This window comes from Rhyacophila brunnea, unplaced genomic scaffold, assembly GCF_057557595.1.
Source record: "Rhyacophila brunnea isolate RB1 unplaced genomic scaffold, BYU_Rbru_1.0 scaffold_157, whole genome shotgun sequence".
Lineage (NCBI taxonomy): Eukaryota > Metazoa > Arthropoda > Insecta > Trichoptera > Rhyacophilidae > Rhyacophila > Rhyacophila brunnea.
This window is the reverse complement of record NW_028232813.1, coordinates 538,781-545,173: the sequence shown is the minus strand read 5'-3', so window position 1 is coordinate 545,173 and position 6,393 is coordinate 538,781. Positions and strand designations below refer to the sequence as shown.

Here is a 6,393-nt window from a genome sequence, read left to right as displayed (position 1 = left end):
AGAAAATTCGTTCAAAGTCCTATGCTCTATAAAATTAGAAATATTTGAGTTTCTAAATTTATCCAAAAGAAAACTCGCTCTCAGTACTGTGCTTATTAAAATTAAAAGTATCATGGTTCATTTTTTTATACCTTAACGTCAGATAATTTAGAATATTTTAAGAAATTTCAGAGTTTCTATCTTACAACTCTAGTTCTAAGAAATGAATGATTTTTTTAGATATTAGAGTTTTTGGCGTTGCTGATTTATGCCCATGGAATATCAGATTCCTTTTAAATATATATCATGCAATATGTGATTTTTTAATTTACTGATGTTTTAAACCATCCAGCTATTTTTATATATTAAATTTATCCCATCAAAGGAAAATGGCCGAAATTAAAGAAGATGAATACTACATTCAACGATCCAAACAGATTAAAGAACAACTAGCAGCGAATGAGATATGTTATCCGCATAAATACGTGGTAAAGAATACCATTTCGGAGATAATATCCAAATATTCCGATGTTAAACAGGAAAATAAATCGACAGATATAGTTGCTTCTGCAGGTAGATTAATTACAATGAGAAAGTTTGGGAAACTTAATTTTTACAAACTTTTCGATAATGGAAATTATATACAGGTTGTTGTTCAAAATTTTGCACAAGAAGAGCCAGAAATCGATAATCTCAGTATAAATAATTTTATTACCTTTGGTCCTTCTAAATTTTCTAAAGCCATTGATTATTTCAAAAGAGGTGATGTTATTGGATTTTCTGGCCATCCTGGAAGAACAAAGAACAATGAGTTATCTGTTTTTGCGACCTCACTCACACTTTTAGCGCCCTGTTTGAGAACATTACCGTCTGAACATTTTGGATTGAAAGATCCTGATATGATTTATAGAATGAGATACCTTGATCTTCTAACAAACACAGAGTCTTTGAATAGGTTTTATACAAGAAGCAAAATCATAAATTATATAAGGAGATACCTTGATAATCTCGAGTTCCTTGAGGTAGAAACACCAATGATGAATTTGATTCCTGGGGGTGCAGCAGCAAAACCTTTTATAACACACCATAATGAACTTAATCTTGATCTTTTTATGAGAATCTCACCCGAACTTTCTCTAAAACAGCTCGTGGTTGGTGGATTAAATCGAGTTTATGAGCTCGGAAAGGTTTTCAGAAATGAAGGAATTGATTTAACCCACAACCCAGAATTTACAATATGTGAGTTTTATATGGCCTATGCTGATTACAACGATTTAATTGAAATGACTGAAGAAATGATCAATGGAATGGTCAAAGAAATATTCAAAAAGGAAGTTATTAGTCATTGGCCTATGAAAAGAGAGCAGCGTCCGGATCCAGTTGAACTAAACTTCTCAAGACCTTTTAAAAGAATTGATATTATTTCTGAACTTAATTTAAGAATGAGTGAGATAATGAAAAAATGGGAATTAAAAGAAGGGGAAAAGTACCTAACTAAAGATTTTATTTCTAGTTTTAAGCTATATGGTGGTAATCTAGATGAAATGCTTGATTTTTTCCTATTCTTTATTAAGAAAGAAAACATTAAACTTCATGAACCATATACCTTGCCCAGGGTCCTTGATAAGTTGATAGGCGAATTCATCGAACCACAATGTATTAACCCTACTTTTGTGATGAACCATCCTTTAGTTATGTCCCCACTCGCCAAAAAGAACAGAGATGATCCGTTATTAACCGAAAGATTCGAACTTTTTATAAATGGAAAAGAAATTTGCAACGCTTATACGGAATTAAACGATCCTTTTGATCAGAAAGAAAGATTCGAAGAGCAGGTTAGGGATGCAGAAAAGGGTGATGATGAGGCAATGAAAATGGATAAAGGCTTTGTTACAGCCCTCGAATATGGACTTCCACCAACAGGTGGATGGGGAATCGGAATCGATAGGTTAGTTATGTTTTTATCAGATGCTGCTAATATTAAAGACGTTCTTTTATTTCCAGCGATGAAACCTGAGGTTGAAAAAGTTACTGAAACTACGGAAGATCTTAAATAAAAAAATTAAAATGAAAATATTCATAGCTTAGTGCAACATAGCAAAAAATCCATTGCTAATTCTTTTTTTATATCTTTAAATTTGCAGGGTTCATTCTTTTTATGTTTAATATCGACATAGATCATTCCGAAGTTGTTGCTTAATCCACAGAAAACAATATTAAATTTCTAAATTTGATCGTTATATTATGAATATGAGTGCAACCCATTCTAGGATTGTTGTCAACTCTATGTAAACTTTATTGAATTTATAAATTTGATCGTTGTATTATGAATATGGGTGCAACCCATTCTAGGATTGTTGCTAAATTCACAGTATTCTATATTAAATTTCTAAATTTGATGGTTGTGTTATGAATATGGGTGAAACACATTCTGATAATGTTGCTAAATTCACAGTAAACTATATTAAATTTCTAAATTTGATGGTTATATTATGAATATGGGGCAACTCATTCATTGATTGTTGATCAACCACTTATAAACTATATGGATTCCAATTTTTAATTATGCTGTGATTAATGAAAACCATGACCAGTTTTTGAAATAATTCATCAGCACTGTGACGATGATCAAGCGATCAGATATTATCAATCAATTTGATATACAGGTAATACAACATATACGCAACACAGCTCTTAAATGCAAAATATACAATTTTTACTGTATGATATCCATAATAAACCATCAGGCGGCCCACCGGGAAAATTTTCTCGTCAAACAGTTGGTCATAGATTAAAATTCGGGGTTTTTGACAAATAAAATGTATATATCTTCCATATTCAAAATCAAAACCCTGGATTTTATCACGAACACATGGTTCCATTCTATTGATCAGTAAGCTAAGTATAGTTGAGTAACTCAATTATTTAACCCAGTGTCTCAAATTATAAAGATCGAAAGTTATATACTGCGCAAAGAAAAATATATAGAAATATAAGACATTAATTTCGTTTGGTTTCGAAAGTTACAACAAACCCTATGTGTTAACCTTTCCACAAAATAGTCACCTACTTTTCACATACACATTATGTCTTCGCCGACTCAACCCTACACAATTTAAAACGCAAATCTGAAAAATAAATTCAAAAATACCTTAGTTGATAAGGATTTCACCTATACTACGATAAAAAAAATGGGTGGTTTCAAGTTAAAATGTTCTGGTTTTTGTGACAAATAATTCACCCTATATTTTTGGGGCCATAACATTATGTATATTTTTATATAAAACTTGGTTAAAAAGGCTAACGGTTTTTTTAAACACATCAATTGAGTCACCCCTGCATGGAAACATCACCATAATAAAAATAATGGATTTGATTATTTACACTACGTTTGAGTATCTAGTAAAGTTGTTGTATCATAATGATAAAGTGTGTGTTTTTTACCGAATGATTACATGCAGCCAGGCTGTATTAATTGTCTTTAGTAATTTTACGATGTTATTACGCGATAAGCATCCTAATCTTTAATCATTTAAATTGATATAAAGCCATAATAATATTAAAAATAAACCAAGCCTATGATTGAAAGTAAAATCTCTCCCCTCGGAGCATACTTATGTTGATCTACGGTTAATTAAAATAATAATATAACCTTTTAAAAATAAAAAGGACTAGTAATTGTATATAAAATATACATGGGCAAAATAGACGCAAGAAAAACAAAGTACATAATTTTATTCAAAAGATAATCAATGATGACCTTAAATATTATTAAAATCATTTATGGGCATGGGATTCGCCATTCAAGGCGTTTTTATACAATAAAATATTACCAGAAATATTTAAGTACCATTGAATGGTGACAATTAATAGCATAAATAATTTATTTCGACTTAGAATTTTAATCCATTAATAGAAGATAAAATTCATATACGATCTCATATATTTTTATTGAATAATATTAGCTTCTGGTTTTAAAACCTAAAACATATTTGTTTTTTTAGAGGCAATGCACACTATATTTCATATTTAACATATAATTTAATGAAAAGCTTTCAGTGCTACAAATTTCTCGCAGTTTTATCTAGTTATCAAGCAAAAAATAAAAGATTCTTATTGATTATAGGCTGCGTAGGTTCCATCCGATGATTATATATATTTATCTATAGCTTGTATATTTCTTAAAGATGGACAGTTTATACCACCAGCATAAATATTATGCCTCACATATATAATTTTAAAATCAATGCACGTATTTTTTTTTACTTTTAACTACTATTAAATCTTAGCTGGATACTTAGTTTTTCTCTCATAATATTCAATTTTAACATATGGAATATCATTCGAGGCTACTTATCACATCTGACCGATTTTTTTCTAAATCATATAATGTTATTTTTTTAATTCTAATTATAAAACAATGCTATTCAATTATTTGTTGGAAATTCTACGATAGTTACAATCTCATACTATAAAAAAATTCAAGGCAGTGGTCTATTATCACCAATCTCGAAATATTATGATTATAATAAATTCAAAAAAACATTTGTTAGTGATAATTGAATGGTGTAAATATTCGGCCTTTTATCTTATAATAAATTAATTAAGGTGTACGGTCCTCTTCCTGCACTCAAAATTATAAATTATCAAACTGGTAAACAGTTGTTTCTAAGCGTAAATGTTACTGAAACCCAGTTAGGTCTCCCCTCAGCAAAATAAAGCTTACGGCTTCAAGCGTATATTAGATTGTGGCACTGAAACAACTTAACTCTAGATTCTCGAACGCAAGAAAAAGTGGCCAAAGCCGATATTGGAATGATTGCGATGTTTCTATGTAGCAGTGACCCGATTAATATGGCAAATTAAAATCTTTATTCGATATTAAAACATATTTACCATTTAAATACAGAGCGATGATATTCCGAAATAAATATTTTAGGTTTTTTAAATAACTTTCTGTGTTTTGTGTCTCTGCAAAGAGTTGGAATTGATAAATTTGCTGAGGAATCACAACAACAATTTACCTATATAAAAATTTTGAAATACATGTTTCAAAAACAAACTTCTTTAGGGTCCTTTGGGATTTAAAACATGCTTTATGAATAGATTGAGTTTAGAAATATAATATTGGTGATTTTGGGTTAAACTAGGAGAAGGCTGCGAATACATTTAAATTAAGTCACTAGGTAATAGAAATTATTTAAGAAAATTTATTGCGCTCTTATATTTTTCGGGTGAGAACTTAATTAAGAATAAAATATTTTTAAAATAAACGAGTCGGACATAATCTACAAATTAAGTGACATATTAGTGGATTTTATATGCCCAAAGGGCTTCTCTTTATAAATATTAGAAGTTAATGGCGAGAAGCCTGTCTTGTACAGCATCAATCTTAAAAAAAATCATAGACTACACATTTACATAAGAATTTTCGGATAATAGCACAAAATATACATATAAAATTTATCACCTGCAATAAAAAAGCGCTGTTTAGCTACAGCATTGCTCATTTGTAAAATATATAAATTAATGATATTTTTAGTACGAGACGATTTTTTAAACCTTTTCTTAAAAAATAAAGGTAGAATAAAAATTCAAAAGAAACTTAGGTTATTTTAAGGAATTTTTGTTCCAATGGTTATTTTTTTTGCAGAAAAACAGATATGCAGAAAATTGAATTCAATAAGATATATTTAATTTTAAAGAATCTCTGTGGTTTATAACAATTAAATTTCATTTATATATATTATATTCATCATTATACATTATATCTTTTTTAAATCCTATTTTTAATATTATAGCCTTGTATATCATATATTCTCTTGCATATATATACTTAGTAAAAATTAATTTTGATATTGCATACATAGAAGCTTAGATTGTACTTTTTTTTTTGGAATTAGAAAAGTCATATATCGAAGCTTTGGTAAAGAGGTGATTTATTTCTACGGTTTGTAATAACATATACTACAATTATTCTCTGTTTATATTTAAATATTTAGATATGTAATGAAAAACTTTATAATTAATTTCCTTTTTTTTGTGTTTTTTTTCATCAATTATTTACATATTTTACTTTGACATACATATCATTTTTTATTTATACACTCGGCTATCTTCTTGAATACTTAACCACCCTTTTGATCGATAACTATGTTTATTTTTTTATTTGCTTTCTAATTTTATGATTTTTGGGTGATATATAATATATAAATCAACCCACATAAAAAAAGATAGAGGATATAATATTCTGATAAAGATATTAATATTAATAAAGTCTTAAAAATATATTTCAGTTATTTTTTCTTCGATGATCATCCTAATGCTATTTTGCTTATTAAAGCTTATCCATCCAATAACTGATATATTTATTCTTTATTTATGGGCTAAATTTATAGTTGTATTTTTAGTTTT

General features: G+C 28.5%; 1 pseudogene; it reads left to right on the top strand.

Moving 5' to 3' along the window:
• The first annotated feature begins 368 nt into the window (after positions 1-368).
• LOC147074729 (uncharacterized) lies at positions 369-2,036 on the top strand (annotated as a pseudogene).
• Positions 2,037-6,393: the final 4,357 nt, after the last annotated feature.